This window comes from Argiope bruennichi, chromosome 4, assembly GCF_947563725.1.
Source record: "Argiope bruennichi chromosome 4, qqArgBrue1.1, whole genome shotgun sequence".
NCBI lineage: Eukaryota > Metazoa > Arthropoda > Arachnida > Araneae > Araneidae > Argiope > Argiope bruennichi.
Window position 1 is genome coordinate 21,973,737 of NC_079154.1, and position 18,308 is coordinate 21,992,044.

The following is an 18,308-nucleotide window of genomic DNA, read 5'->3' on the forward strand; positions in this document are numbered from 1 at the left end:
AAGCACATAACCCTTGAATTCATTTGAAAGTTTCGTATATACAATGAGCGGCGCCTATATAAGACAATAAAAGTAACATGTCTTGAATGTCTCACAAATTTCACGGTATCATACATATGAAGCTAAATCTAAACTATTTAACTGAAATTTCACATAACCAATATCCTCCTGCGAACTTAAAGTCGCAAAAGATGGTTAGTGATAAAATAAGATATAAAAAGATTTAATTTTGTAGTATCTACTCCATCTTTAAGGGAAAGGTAAAACGAAAATAGTTGACACGCCAGGAGCCGAGAATCGATATGAAAATTCATTCATTGAAAAGTTCATTCTTTGTTTTATACTTGTATAGAATTAAAATAGATTCGAAGAAGGTTCAATTAACGAAAATATTTCAAGTGTTTTTTAAAGCATATTAAACTCTAAAATTTTCCACAAAAGGAAAGTTTATAAATGTACTTGAGAAATGAAAATAAGGTGACAAATTGTTTGATACCAAATTGTATATTATATTTACATATTGATTCGAAAATATACAGCTGAATATTTTACCTTCAAATGGAAATTAATACCCCCCCCCCCGGAATACTTTTATTGTATGACGAGTTTCAATCCACAGTTGGCAGAATTCATATGCATAGTATCTCAAATAAGGAAAGAATTTATTGATAGTTATTGATGTATAACAATCTGATATGAAAAGAGATAGTATTAACCCTTTTTCAATTTTGAACAGTATTCGACTCCAAAAAATATCCGTGATGATACAAAAATAAAGTACTTAACTGAAGCGCCCCTCCCCTAAAAAAAGCTAAAACCTAATTTTACATAGTTAATTGTTGTATTTTATAGAAATATTTGAAATTAAGTTGAATGTTTTTAGAAATTTTAGCACTTTTTTTATTACGTTCGGTACCACGTATCGTGCCTATGATTCGAGCCGTTATCTAATATGATTCTTACTTCTTTAAAATCTCTTAATTGTTATACAGAAGAGAATATCTAATAAGATAATAAGTGTGAATCACAGGCGATTCACGTGATGAGCAATGGGATAAAATAAAGAGATACAAAATAAAAATAGACGTGTTCTACTCGCATCAAACACTATATATGAAATAGTAGCACACAAATATTATAATATTGTATGATATTAGATAATATTTGCACTATTGTATAATATCATTTAACATGAAATAATATATAATATCATGCAATATTGTGCAACGTGCTGTGCTACCTTGGTAATGAATGAGAACTTTTGTTGTCACCCAAATATAAGTGACACGGCACTCAAAGAGTAAATGCTTAAAAAATATCATAATATCATTTAACATGAAATAATATATAATATCATGCAATATTGTGCAACGTGCTGTGCTATCTGGGTAATGAATGAGAACTTTTGTTGTCCCCCAAATATAAGTGACACGTCACTCAACGAATTAATGCTTAAAAAATTTATAAAAATAATCTTTGTCTCACTTCTCTTGGTATATATGATTTAATACTGTATGATCACTTGCTGCTGAATTAATAAAAATAAATTTTGCTCAGTTTAAAATACAATCTTACTGAAAAATAATAACAATTAAAAATAATAGAATCAGTTTAAAAATGGATTAATTTTAAAATTTAAACACTTTTGCAGGTGAAATAAGGATATTAATAAAACAAATTAAATGATTTCAATATTCCTCTGAATAATACAATAAAAAAAAAACCCTCAAAACTCGAAAGGAAAACTTAACTGAATATATTTATATTGAGTTCAATGCCATTTGAACCACAAATTAATTTTAATATCTTGTTTCAAATTTTTAAATAATCAATCTTTTGAATCAACTGTAAAAGCCTTCGTGCTGCCATCTAGTTTCATACAATACAACCAAATTAGACTGCAGCAAAATTATGACATACTGTTAATACTTTGCAAAAAAAAAAAAAAAAAAAAAGAATCAATTTAAGTTGCAAAGGCCAGATAATAAATAATTGTAAAGAAGGAATTCGAATAGTCGGATAAAAAGTTTTGGCTGAGAACGTGCATCCTTTTAATTTAAATAAAAAGTGACTTTTTATTTTTTATTACAAATCGTATATTAAATATTCTAATGAATAAATCTTTCGCTCTTTATTAACACATAATGCCATATAATATTATTATGATATTTTTAAGAATTTAATAGCATTTAGAATAACGAGAAATACCATGGAGATATCTTACAATATCTTGTGCTAATAGTGTGATGTATTTTCCTAAAACAAGAATTATCTTTATTTTAATTACATTTGATTCAGATTTTTATTTTCTGGCATTTGAAATACATATTAAAAATTATTGTAATTGTCAAATGTTATATTAACAAAGATTTTGTTGAATTTCTACAGATGAAATTCTTCTTTATGCTGGAGAAATAGCAAAATTATTAAAATATACCCTTTCACCAAAATTGTGTATTTGAAATAAGTTTTGAAACTAATTCGTCTGTGAAATTACTTTATATTCGACCTAAATTTTACTTAAATTTACGTTCGACATTCTTGATTGCAAAAACAAGACATTTTTTTTTTTTCTTCTTTGTATTTACTTTTTTTTTTTTTTTTTTTTTTTTTTTTTTGCGTAAATGTTGCTATACATTTTGAATGAAAGTTTTATATGAATTTTTATTTAACCAAGTGTGATATCGAATAGAAATGATACTTTTTTTTTAAATTTTTGTATTAAGTTGAATATAGAACTCTAGTCCACTCAATAAAAAGACAAAAAAAAATTTTTTTATGTACAAATTACCATGATGAAAATAGTGAAATCATGTTTAAAAGCAATATAAATTAAAGAAAAAACGGTATGGAGCTAAAATGACATTTTGAATAGTGTTTTGAGTTTTAAAATGGCATAAGAAATGAGTTCTTAGAAATGATTTTTCTGTATTATCGAAAAGGTGAAAACAGCGAAATTAAAAGGCTGCAATGATATACAATTGGGTGAAAGAAAAACTGATTTTGAATAATTTTAGAGATTTATTTTCTGATTTTCATAGGTACTATTTAGCTAAATATACTATAAAAAGGTAATAATTTCTTCTCGTTTGTAATAGATCGCATAATTTAGTGGTGGGATTTTAGGAGAAAGTTAAGGTAATTACATCACCAATTTTTAAAAAATATTATTGTATTTATTTTAAAAATTTAAAAATCTGGAAGAATATGTCAAGAAGGCCGTTGAGATTCAAAATCTGTAACTGAAAAACTAAAAATGGTGAGATGCTTTATAATTGATAATAATACATTAAAACTCACTAAATTATGGATTCTATAGAATGCTTTGAGCGTACATAAATAAGGCATCAATTTCTTGAAATACATTGCATATATTTAACATCAATACTTGATATTTAATGTATGTATTTCGAAAGCAGAATGCAAATGACGTATAGTTCGAAGCATTCTTTAGCGCAGCTCATTAGAAATATCTCATGATGGCTGGAATGAAGTCAAATTTCCTTTTTAACATCATCTCAAACATGCGTGAATAAAAATAAAACAAATATTTCATCGATAGAACTATCTTTTTCTGTTCATATGAAGGGAATCTAGTTTTTCATGACAGTTGGAATTGGAATAGATATTTGAAACAAATTTATCATGGACAGGCTAATAACCTGTCACTGCTTGGATTTCAAATTTTTTTATATATTTTTTAATAATCCTATCTTTTCCTTTTTTCAAATATTCGCAAGACTTATATTGTTAAAGGTGAACTATTTTAGACGATTTCTCACCAAATGAAATAGTGACAATTTTTCTTATTGTAACCCTAAAAGTCGTTTTTTACCACATTTGGTAGTCATCCAAGATGGAGGACCTTTGGCAAGTTTTGGGGCGATTGACACGATTTTGATATAGTTGGCAAGAAATCGGACCTTAATCTTAAGTCTTACCCAAAGATTTTAACTATTATAATAAAATGAAATAAAGAAACATTTAATTTCGGATATCTTTAGTTGAACCGGAGTTAAACCCCCTTCTTCGCCAAGATGCGATAAGCGCCAAAGCTGGCAACATCCGTTTTCTGTAGATTGGCAAACCTATTATCTTACGCCTTTATTATGCGCTATGATTGGACATCTGCTTCCTCGCTTTTGAACATTTCGCAAAACACGGCACCAGACCGTTGTTGGCGAGTTGGCGATTTTTGAAAATTACGCCAAGAAGGGAATTAAACACCGGTCGTACCTTATTTTTTTTCCGGATTTCTTTTCTCAGCTTTTAGGAATGTATGTATCAATTAGGAAATTAGGAAAATTATACATGAAATTGCACTTATTAATAAAAAGAGTTTTTGGGCTTTACAATGGTATAAAATTATAATTATCTAATGGAAATATACCTGAGAAATTCAAGAAAAGGCATAAAAAGCACTCGTATCTATTCCTTTCATATTCTATAATTAAATAAGTTATACGAATATTTAAATAACTTTTAAAGCAGTAGCTCTGATCTGTTCTAAGCCATCATTGTGCCAAATTCGGTTCCAAATACATTAAACTATTAGGGAGTATATGGATCATATAAAAATGGATTAACTTGCTTTCTTGTCTTTCTGTTTGCCTGTTTAGTCCAAATTTTGAAATCGATTTTAATCTAATTTCCTGACGAGTTAGAAGCTCGAGAGTTTAAATATAATTTAGAATAAATGACAATGCAATATCAATTCTTTTTCTTGTCTGTTTTGGTACAAATTTTTTCATTGAGCTCATCGGGAAATTAGTTTAAAATTGTTTTCAAAAGTTCACATTCGTAAGATACAAATCAAAAAATAATTTTTCAAATAAAAAATTAATATTATAATTTTAAAATGGAATAAAAAGTATAAAATAATTTCTTCTAGCTCCATATCGATTTATAATATTACGCATATATATATATATATATATATATATATATATATATATATATATATATATATATATATATATATATATATATATATAATGGTATTTTAAACTCTTAATTTAATCCAAATTAATTTCCAAAACTTTACCTTAATTTAGCCCTTCCTAACTTCATTCTAAAATATTCTCTTATTTCGTGATCCAATTCCACTTTTAGTTTAATTAATCCCTTTGTAAAAATAATGCGCCATCAAGAACTACGTTTCAAATGAGAGTGATACTTCGGTACCCTTGAACAGGTGTCAAAGGTCATTCCCTCGGCGCGTGGCCGGAAATCCTAAGTTATATAAGGCAAGTCATCATCTGTTCGTCCCTTTTTTTTCCCCTTTTCTTACTTCTGTGTGTGCCGCGCTGTGTTTTCTTGTATATAATCATGCCTGCCACTCGGAAGAGAATAAAAAGATAATTAAAAATACCAAGTCTCCTCACTGTTTGGAACCTGCATTCTACTTCAATCAAAATATGTTACACATATATATAAGTTGGGGGTTATGGTGATTCGATCAATTGATTATTATTATTAATAATCAGTAATTAGTCATATTAACTGAATTTACTACTTTAACCGTAACATATTCATTATGTTTGTAACTTTTTGTTAAAATTTTTACTACGAAAAAATTTTACTTTCTGTAAAATTTTTACAGAAAGTATAATTTTCTAAATGAATCAAAGTCGATAAAATTAAAAAGGAATTAAAAATTGTGAAATTTTTTAAATTCATGGCTAAACTTATAGGCAAACATTTTTATTAATTTTCTATTCTTTAAAGTATGTTCGGAAAGTAATTGAAGAAGTAGGAGGTAAAAGTAATATCATTATTTCTACACATTACATGAGATATTCGTTACTTAAAAAAGACTTATTCTTAAATGTGCCAACTGCAACTGCCCTCATATTTTCTTATCTTGAGGCTGATTTAAATTTGTAAAACTAAAACCTACCATTATCGATTAAAAAGCCTGTGCTTAGGGTTTTTATTTAATTTTTTTAAGCTAAAGATAACATTTTTGAAGATAAAATACTTTAGATAAAGTCCAATAGATGGCACCACGAGCATCAACCACCATTCTAAAAGAAATCGTTGATTAAATGAATGATTCATTCGACATTTTCAAACTACTGAAGAAAATAATAAAAGCTCCAAAAAAGTTAAATTAAATTAAAAATTAAAAAAAAAATTAAATTAAATGAAATGCAGAAAAGTTGGCGACAATTTTTTTTCCGCTCACATGAACTTCTGGATTCAGTGACGGATTTAGATATTTTGTGTCCTAGCCAATGCACTTAATGAACCTCACCCCCCCCCCATCTCTATTAATGAGACGATCTTTTAGGTTTTACATTCAGAATTTATTTAACACATTAATAATTCATTATAGTTTATTATTTTTACTATGTTAAGTTTTTGAAAATAGTTTTCTTTTTTTCATTTATTTATCTCTTATAATTCCAGACTCTCCGGCATCATCAACGGTATTAATATTATCAAAGTAGATGTTTGATTTTATAAATATTCTAATAACGAAGACGATGTAATAAAACATACAGAGTTCTTATCAATTATATTTGATAACTTATTAATGTTCTCCTAATATTTTATTATTAGCAGAGTTTGAATTTTTTACAAACTTATTTATTCATCAAATAGGGAAATATATATATTTTTAATCGACTTACATGCTTAGTGACCCTAGGCAGCCACCTATTTGGATCATCTCCAAATGATTGAAGGCCATTAAAGCCACCAAATTTCGAGACTGTACACTTTCATTTGCTAATGCCATAATATTAATTTACCAGCCCAATTCTTTTTTTTCTTTATCTGTTATATTTTTTTCTACAATTCAAATGAAATTCATTCCTTCTAGCAATTACTGACATTGTTCAATACCTGGTTTGAACTACTGCTCAAATTATTGAAGAAATAATTTTATAGAAAAGTAATTACAGGTTTCTAGCACCCCCCGCGTCGATAGTAATTATATATATATATATATATATATATATATATATATATATATTAAAATAAATTAATGTGCGCAAAGTTTTGTAAAATATTACTTTCAAGCACAAAAATATTTGTATATCCTTATCTGTATCTTAAGAGCAAAACCAGTCAATATTGATTGAATCATAGGGAATATGATCTTTAAAGTTAAAAATGACAAAACGAATTTAATTATTTTTACTTGACAAAAGACACAATACATATGAATTCGATTAACTAAATTCAGTTATTGATGCAAGTCGATAATTAATTGAATAATATTGACTAACTAGACATAGTTTCGTTTAGATGATTTCTGGCTACTGTTAGCATTCATTTTAATCATTGTTAGTTTTGACTATTGCTAATAGTTAAATTCACATTTTGCTCAAAATACACTGATGGAAAAGCCAAAACTTAATTCTTCGTTTCAAATTTCTCTACTTTGCAAATTTTTTAAAAACGTCACATAAAAAAGGGGAAAAAAAAGGCCATATGCCCCCCCCCCTCTGTAAAATAATAATAATAAAAACTAGACAAACCCTGAACTTTCGATTGCACTTTTTTATATCCTCTATTGCATTATAATCGTCACAAAATTCGAATTCGATATTTTGACGAATCTCTACGTTTTTGACCTCTTTGAGTTCGAAAAACATATGTTTGGCATTACGTTTGTCTGTGACAAAGATAACTCAAAAACACTTTGAGCTAGATAGGTGAAATTCGGTATAAGGAACTAAGAACAAATTTATAGATTTCTTACAAATTTCGAGAGAAAGTCCGTCTGTTTGGTTCTTCGAATACTAGTTTACAAAATGAATAAAGATAGATAGATAAAATTTGGCATACATATTTAACATCTATAATGTAGACATTTATCAAGTTTTGCTCCAAATCCAACAAGGGGTTGATTGTCTGTCGGTCCGTACTTTCAGAAACATGTAAATGCGATAACTCAAAAACGCAGTGACTTAAATATATCAAATTAAGTATGATTTCACGACTGTATGTGTAGTTCTGCGCCAAAAAGGGGCCAACCATCTATCGCTGTGTACTATCAAATGCATGCAAATATGATAACTCAGAAACGGTAGGACTTAAATGTATCAAATTTTGTATGTGATTTTGAATCTACAATTGTAAATTTATGTCAAATTTTTGTTTCAATCGGTTGGGAAAAACGCCTCTAAAACGCAAATTCGATTTTAGAATACTATTAACCCCATGCCAGGCAATAATCGCCAAGGACCACACGATAGATCCAGCAAAAATCTTAAATTAACGCCAAATGTTAATATTTCATAACTATTGTGCGCCAATGTCAATATCTTTATTAAAAAGCATGGCGACCATTCCCACTGATTTAATTTAGTAACGTTTAGCAGTTTAGGGATGATATAGAAGTCGTATGTTAAATTTATCTGCATAAATACTTCTATTCGATTTTGAAACAAAATGAGCATTTCTTATTATTTTCGAATGGGAGAATATGTTAAATTGCTGCGCCTTTGCGATTTCACCAGGAGGTGTTGATTTTATCAAAGTAAGATTGAGATGAAAGATGGAGGGTTTGATGCTTGCATTTATTTAACAATATAGACACAAGAATGGAGAAGTAATCGCGGATAATCAGCAAAATTGAGCTAGTCGTTCGGACAAAGAATACACAAGTTAAAATAAAAAAATAAATAAATACAAGTTAAAAAAATACTCAAAAATTTGATTTACGGATCGAATGCCAGGACCTAACAAAGAACTCTGAAAATGCGCTATCGTACTGACTGTGTATCACCCTTCTGAGGTGTAAAATCATCCAAAAGTGATAATTTTGGGTTTTTGAGATGAACAGTTATAGTAACTAATGACAAATGAAATACAAATAATTATAAGGAATATGAAGAGAAAATTATTTACTTATTTCGTCATTTTTATTTATTTATTTACTTTAATACGATACATTGATGTATGCGATATTTTTTCCAATACAAATGACATTTTAAAGCAAATTTTTTAAAATTTCATTATCACTTTCATTTGCATATTAATAAAATAACTGTCAATCAAATCTACACGTTACATGTTTTTGTAACTAAAGACATAGACTATAAAACGCGTTTTATTCCAACAAATAATTTTCTATATAAGAACTTGGGTTACTTCATAATACTCGCATAAAAATGTAAAATCTTCATATTTTTCAAGTCTTATTTCATTTTTAGAATTTATAGCAGGTAAAAGAGAGAAAAGAATAAGATTTAAGTTTTACAAGTTATTTAGTAAGAATAAATATACCAGAATGACTTTTACTTATTAATATTCCCTTAAGAAGCTCCAAGAGAATTATTGTTTCGTATTTATTAATTTATTAAGGATAAACAAATGGAAATTGAATTAAATATATTGAATTATAAAATTTTAAATATAATCTTTCAAATCTGTTCGAATTTTGGAAACATGTTTGCTTAATCATACTGAAAAACAAGGCATTGTTTTCGTGAACTCGAAACGAGCGTATAAAATCCTATTTTAGTTAAAGGGCACAAATAAGCTCTGTTTAGAAATTAAAATTCATTAAATCAGAGATAATAATTATAAATTGTTTGGGCAATTCACGAGCCAATACATCATGAATAAATTCCATTCAAATAGCATACGTCTGGAACGAAATTACCAGACAAAAATCAAACAATACCTCTCATCCTTTCTTGCAAAACTCTGTCCCCCCCCCCCTTCTGAATACACAATCCACTAAATTTAAAGACCCAGCTGCATCTCATTAGCGAAATTTGTTAACAGTATCTGGGAAGACATAGTCAAAATTCTCTACTCCGTTATCGGGGGGGGGGGGGGAGTGACACATGTTGGAGCACGAGTGTCTGCCAGCGACATCGGGCCGAGGCAACAATAGGGAGAGAAAAGGTCAGCCCACCCTTGTTCCGCAAGCACGTGGAGTATGGCTGGTCTAACATCGCAACAGCAGCTGATCCTGAACGAGGGAAGGGATGAAGTTTGTTTGTTTCTTGAGAGAAAATGCAGTTTTTGAAGATTTTTACCCGACTTTCGGAAAATTGGATGATATCAGAGAACTGAAATTGTGATTCATTTAGAAAAGTTTAACCCTTTACTCTCGGAAAAGTAATTCGATGCATAATAATTTATCTAATACGAGGAGTTGTTTATTGCCCCGAAAAATAAATATATATAATTGTTTTAAGTTGAATTGTCCCGTTTAATTAATTTGCATCTTCTTACTATACTATAGGCATTTTAAACAATTAAATTTAAATAAATAAACGTCAAAATGATACACAATCTTGATTGGTCAGTGAGAGTCACAATCTGAGTGAAATGGGTACAATTTTATGCATACTAGGACCGGATGAAGTCCTTTAAGGACTTTTAAGACAATACAAGTCTCGTGGGCTTACATAATTTTTTTTATTAATTTTAATTGTCTACATAAGAAATTTTATGTTCAAAATTCTAATAAATTGAGAAATTATTGAATGAAGGGCTCCTTTTGAGGGATTTTGTTTTGGTATTTCGCCTTTTCAAGATTCAAATTTAAAACTAATTTAAACACGATAGTAAAAAAAAAAAGGTTTTGAATGCAATTTAAATATTATTTAATCATAGAATTGATCAATCTTTATCTTATAAAGAGGATATTTCTTTAGAGTTCTTAAATAAAATATAAAATGCGTCAAAGATAATTAATTAATTATATTAGAATATTGTCCTAATATTTAAACAATATTTGATTTTAATTTGCATCAGCTATCTTGTAAATTAAATGAGAGTTTAAAACTCTTGTATTCAGAAAATATCACCACGTACACATAGACACACACATTGGGATTTCGGGATCTCTAATATTGCAGGGCCCACAGCAACTGTCTACTTTGCCTATGTAATGATCCAATACTTATATCAACCCTTTAAAGAGCCATTTTTTTTCTAGTCATATTATGTTAAAATATCTTTAGGCTTGAAATTAGAATAAGAAAAGGGATTCATTCAGTTTATTAGATAAATTTAATTTGATTAATTAATTAATTTGGTTAATTAATAATTAAGTAACAAACCAAGACACATCATTTTGTGTGAGATAAAGAACTGAAGCATTTAAGTTTCTGTCTTTCTAAAAAAATGTGTCAGAACTGATGCCGACCTACATAAATTCATACAAGGATTGATAAATTTGGTGGGAAGCATACTTCCCACGGCCCTAGAAAGGGTTAAAATGCAGTCTAATTTAAGCGTATCATATTATACAAAGTGCATCATTTGAATTCTGTAGTATTTGGTTTGTTGATGGAAGTTTTAAATCAATATGTTGAAGATTTTGCCCCCCCTTTTTTTTTTTTACTTTTTCCTATACGAAGTATTGAGGAAGTAGTGTAGTCATCAAAAAATTCGAACTCGAATTGACGAATCTCTTTGTTTCAGACCTCCATAAGTTCGGGAAACACATTTTTAGTATTATGTCTACCAGTCTGTAAACGCAATATCTCAAAAACGCTCTGAGCTAGATAGAGGAAATTTGGTATATAGTCTCAAAATCAAATTTGTAGATTTCTATTAAATAGTGAGAGAAATCCCTTCACTGAAAGTCTGTCTGTCTGTTTGATTGCAAGTGAACTTGATAATACCGAAACGCAAAGATGTAGGTACATATATAAAATTTGATACACAGGTTGAACATCTAAAATATAGATTCTTATCGGATTTTGAATCAAATTTGTCAAAGAGTCTATCGCCTGTCCCTCTGTACTTTCGTACACATGTAAATGCAATTTCATAAATGGAATGATTTAAGTTAATGAAATTCATTATGTTATCTTACGACTATAGCTGTATTACCGTATCAAATTTTGGTTTCATTTGGTCAGCAAAAACATGCAGAAATACAAAATTATACAGTTGCGGTAATATGCTCACAAAAAAATCTTTGATATCGTTTCAAAGTACATGTATGTAAATATAATAACTAAGCAATGAGAAGTATTATTGTAAAGTATATTTAAAAATATATTGAAATATTTAATAAAATTTTAAACATATGGTGCAAAAATAAATATTATGAGAAATCTTCTTTATGAAATTTTAAAATGGCGTACAATTACTTTTTGTGCACTCAAATGCCTCTAAGTTATAAAGAAGAAACATCTAAATCTTGATTAGATTTTAATATAAAATTTAACAAAAAGTTTAAAATTTTTTTTATTGTGTATTTATTATTCAAGAAGTAATTACGTGCTGAATTCGGCAGCTCAAAGTTCACCGATTTGCTTTCTAAATCATTGTGAGCTAATTTTTCATCTTAAATGGAGTGTTTTTTATACATAATGTCGCAATTTATAGAGATGTCAGCCTGCCAACTGTACCATTCAAAATTCTGAAGACCCTTTTTTAATGGATCGCATATCAAAGCTTTCTTTATCTTCCTATTAAATTAAACATAATTATCAATATGCTATTCATTTAAATTTATTAAGTAAACCAGCGGAAGTCATCTCAAAACTTTCCGGCATCCTCTCTAATAAACTTGTCATGCCAGAGGAAATCTTGCATGTCTTTAGCGTACAATAGTTACGAAATACTGACTTTTGGCGTGAATTTAACATTTTTACTAAATCTCTCGTGCCATCATTGGCGAGTTATTTGGCTATTAGCTCATGACATGCAGTTAATAGCATACAGAAATCAAATTTGGGGTTTAGATACATTTTTCAAATTTTTTGTTTCAATCGGAAACAAAAAATTTGTCACAAAACTGCACTAGTAGTCACAAAGTCCTATGCCAAATTTGATATGTTTAAATCATTGCGTTTTTGCGTTATCGCGTTTACATGTTTCTGAAAGTACAGACCGACAGACAGTTAACCCGTCGTTGGATTTGACTCAAATTTTGATAGAGATCTACACTACAGTCATTAAATCTGTGTACTGAATTTCATCAATCTAGCTCTCTTTGTTTTGTAATTATTGTGTTAAATATATATTCGAACAGCCGAACAGATGGACTTGCTCTGAACAGATTTTATTGAAAATTTGATATAAATCTGTAAATATGGTATAAAGACCGTATACCAAATTTCATCAGTCTAGCTCAAAGTATTTTTAAGTTATCTTTGTCACAGACAGCCAGACGGACATTTTCTAAAACTGTGTTAAAACTACGTATACGAGAAAGTAAAATGTAACAAAATTAATTTGATTAAAGAAATTTTAATCTTGTTTTTGCTGAAACAGGGCCCGATTGGTATTCAAAATGAATGATAGGGAAAGCGGAACTCAAAATAATAGTCAAATGAGTGGAAAAATGCGAATTAAAAGAATTTAGCTACGTAATGAAGAAAGGATTTCAGTAAGGAATTAGCAATTCACCCAAGTGAATGATTAGCAATATAAAGGAGGAGAAAAATGCGAAATAATTCAGTTGAAATGCTGCTGATGGCACTTTTTTTTTGTCTAGAAAAATGGTTTAAGCTGAGTTTAATTTAAGCTAGCTTTTTAAAAATATATAGGAAATACAGCATTACATTTAATTCTGTATTGCCATTTTTCACAAAGATAGGGTAGTTTAACTTAAATTGGAGCAAAGTTTTAAATCCACCAGCAGCCTTGACATCCTTTGCCAATTAAAGCCAGACCGAAGAAAAAAGATATGAAGCTTAGCCACAATGTTTAGATGATACTACAAAACGATTATAAAAACGGGACTTTTTTTGAATTTATATTTACAGAAAAAGAAGAAATTTACGTTCAACAGGAAAGATTGAAAATGCTATCTTTGAAATGATTAGAAAGAAAAGTATTTAGTAAAGATTTTTTACTTAATAATTAATTGATATATAATGATAAGAATTTTGGAAAACATTTGACGAATCAATGAGTTTTGTGTGTGAAAAATAAAAAAAATCTTATGCCATCAAAAAGAGTAAAATAGTACGGAAGATAAAATGGACAATAGTTAAGGTGTGTTACACTCAGTCAGTTATAAGATTACAGTAAGTCACGCATGCGTAGAATGAAGATTGCGCATGCGCTGAGAGAACGGACAATTGCAAGTTCTTGTTTCAACCCGACAAATACTTGCTATTGTATAGTTTCTGCACATGAGTGGTCTTGTTCGATGGATTGTAGCTGGCTGAGTGTAAACCCACCTTTACAGATTATTTAAATTCAGATAGGTTCAAAATTAAGAAAATTTTCCTTTTTTGCCCACGATCTTTAGAGATACTTGACACATATCCCATGAAACAAGGTATTTAATTAGATTCAAATAATTTAACAACAACAAAAAGAAACCCTATGCAGTAATTATGGTTTACGAGTATGATCCAATGAACAAATCATTACTGAAAATAGTGTAAAACAGAGACAACAAGGGGGGGGGATGGAATTAAAGGAGATACGGTTGAATAGGAAGTTTTATAAATTTATGATTTTTCTGTTTTATAATTTTTGAAATACTGAAATTTAAACAGTTTTGTTCTGAAATTACAGTTTGTGTCAATCATTCCCATTCTTTCAACAATTTTGTTCCCACATCCTATTTTGAATGGGAAGAGCTTCCTGAACCTTTCTATGAGGGTAAGACACGAAGATCTCGTTGGCCAATCCAAAAATTGAATATGTTCATTTCCAGAAACTTGCCGACCAGGAGAGCCCTACTTAAGTAATCATTGATATCCTTAAAATTGAGATCCAACTACAAACCTAAATACTAGGCTAAAAAAATAGGGATTCGAGACCTTATCTCTATAATTAACATCAGTCATAATAGTACAGGTGAACCTGTAACCAACAGGAAAGAGGTAGTTAAAGAGGGGGGGGGATAAAATAGGAAACCTTTATATTGTTACAAAAATTTTTCTACAACAAAATACCGTCGATCAATCATAATAACGCAATGCATTTAATCGCTATAGTTCAGCAGCTAGCTGGCTGTCTAATCCTATAATTTTGTTACTTGTCGGCGACTCCGACTGCTTTCACACACAAATTCTGACGATCCACACAACTTCACTTCAGCTTCAGAGTGCCTGTCTTTTATAGTTCCGGGAGGCGGGGCTAGAATCTTCCAGACCAATCAGGACGTATCTGGATATATCTCGGTTCTTAGTGGATGGATCGTGAAAATTCTCGAACTTTCCAGTATGATCCATTTAGTCGCCAAACTCGCCAAATTAGTCGCCAAGTTGCCAAATGGTCGCCAAGCTCAGCAGGCACAGGACAGATCTTACAATGGTTTTAACGGTTTGTCCCACGATGACACTATTCGTACCAGGTAGCAAAATTACAGATTTGTAACAATATTCACTGATAAATTCCGGTTCAGCATAAATGATTTATGATGCACGTTCATAAGGAGAGAAACAGATGTACACTATTTATCCATTAACATCCGAAAAAAGACAGGTAAAATAGAGGAGTCTGTATTGTTTGGTAGACATCCTTTTAGAAAAGCATATTGTTTATTCTCGGATTCGAGGACCCTCAGTGAGTTTGAGCATGGGCCAGGAAGCGTTTATTTCATCAAAAAAACGGGTGAGAGGAAGAATGAGAGAAGAAAATGCTTACATTTAGCAATGAGAGAATTCGGAATTCGCGGAATTAGAAGTTTTAATTACCACTCATTTTTCTGCATGATTACCACTCATCTCTTAGCCAGGTATAATCGTCGAAAAGGGCTAGTCTTGGTATCCTGAAAGGAACAGTACATGTCTTCATGTCTTTGACAGAAGCTTAAGTGATTGTCATTAGTTATAAGGACGATATATTGGATATATGTTCACCTTTTCTGATATATATTAGGCCCCAATTTCATTTTAAAAATAACAAAGATAAAAGCACCTGTATCGCTTCTTTGGTCGATAAATGTCTAGAAAGAGAGGACATTCGGTGTATGAATAGGCCAGAAAGATGGCTGAAACTACAGCATATTCAGGATGCTCTAGACACTGTGGTGAAAGCTTATAAGCCAGTTAACAGCTACGCTACACGAGCAATTGCTTTTGTATTGTGGTCATGTTACTGGGCTGCGAACCACAAGATGCCAGGTTCTACCCTCACTCATAATAATCCGCCACAACACTTACAATTCTCTTTCCCTCTTCTCATAACTATCAAGAATTTGAAAAAAGAATTACTGAAGGAGTCGGAGTAGTTACCACAAGGCCTAATTTCTTATCCAAATTGCCTAATATTTAGTATGAATTCAAATTATTGAATCAAAAGAAGTATATAAAGGAACAATAGTCCTATCAAGCCGTTCCATTTTTTGTTTCACCTTGTAACGCTTGTTTTACTCATTCCTGAATCGATGAACCATACACAAGATCATATAAGCAGACCATAATTGTTGCACGATATTTATATTTGTATTTTATTAACTTACTAGCCGCCTTTGGCGACCAGCCGGTTCGCCAATCTTAAGGCTCGTTAAAATTTTAATAGTTAAATATTTTATGTAATTCCTACTTTAATAGCTTCTTCATAAAAATATTTCAAAATTTCAAATTTCAATTCACTTATAATATTATAAAGCCCTTCAGTCATAACGTAATCTGTATCTCTCTAATTTTCTGTTAGCTCCCGTAGAATTTATGCTTTACATTAAATTAAAGTGTAAATGATTAATCTGCAATTAATATAATAATATTTTTTACTGAAACAAAGCATTTTTTTTAATAATATGATTACTGATAATAGAGTCACTGAGCGTTTAAACTTTATGGGCACTAAAGAATATCTTTCTTAATTTATTTATTATCTCAAGAATTTGTCAACAAAATTTTATCAGATTCATCATGAACAGATCGATTCATTAACAATGCTTAATTTTAAATGCATCAAACACTAAGAAAATAAAACGAATCGTTTAAAATAATCCGCCGAAAAACGTTAACCCTAGCCTCATTTCTGTTGGAAGAAAAAAAATCGAAGCCTTACTCATTTGGCGGTGGGGAAAATGAAAGATTTTTTTGGCGAAAAAGTTGGCGGTGGAGAAAATGGAAGATTTTTTTGGCGGGAAAGTTAGTTTTTAATTAATAATTTAAATTCTAATTAAAATTTTAAAAAAAGGGACCCCAGGTGCACATTCCCGACCTCTAAGGTATACATGTACCAAATTTGATAGCGGTATGTCAAATGACCTGGCCTGTAGAGCGCCAACACACACACACACACACACACACACACACACACACACACACACACACACACACACACACACACACACACACACACACACACACACACACACACACACACACACACACACACACACACACACACACACATTGAGCTTTATTATAAGTATAGATGTAAACATTTACCTTCTTTAAAGTCTGAAGAATAGTTCTGGGATATTCAACATAAATTGGAAAAAAATCTCTTAGTTTCAAACATTAGAGCATTTTCAGTAAGTTCCGTGTAGTTATAACAGTATCTCGTTTCGAAATAACATTATTTCGGGATGTACTTGTAATTTTGGAACCATAGTCAGAGAACAAGGACTTTATCTGAGCCTTGAAACTCTTCTTTAAGCTTCTGTGGATGAAAATTAGATGATCCGCCCGTAAAATGATTTCATAAGATAACTTTCTTTAAATTTCCTCTGATGAATTTTTAATTGATAAAATAAAAAGGACTGTGTGTTGGAAATCAGACACCTATCGGAAATGGCGGTTCGGAATTTCTGATGCCTACACCAAAGTATGCTCTGTATTCTTTTAAGGTTATAAGCATAAATGCGTTTCAAGGAAAAAAAAACATCTATATTTGAAAGTGAATTTCTATTCATAACTAAAGATAGCGTTTATATGTGTTGATACTAAACAGGACATATATTTGAATAAGAGCCGCTAAGTTTGATTTAGATATGCTCCTGCAATTCGGGGAGACGTTTGCGGAATTCTATTTGATTTAAATCAAACCGTTTTTTTATGATACCCAAAATATTATTGTATATATTTGTTAAAAAAATATTATGGGATAAAACTAAATATTATATAATTTAAAAACAATAAAAATTATTCTTTATATTTGATTAACTGAGTAATAAAATAAAATAACTCAGTAATTATTTTTGTCGTGTCAATTTTTCCTAAACTTCGAATTTTTTTTAAATATAATTTTTAATAACAGGTTTTATTGTTACATTTCAACAATTAAAACCATTTTTATATTTCATAAATATTGAATCACACGATTTTTTTTCAATTGTTCAAAGTTGAGGGAAAAAATTCCTTTAATTATCTGCGTAGTTTACATAAAAAGTCAGAAAATGAAATTAAATTACCGTAAAAGACAATTGCAATTTAATAGGTTACTCATAAATTAAATTTTTA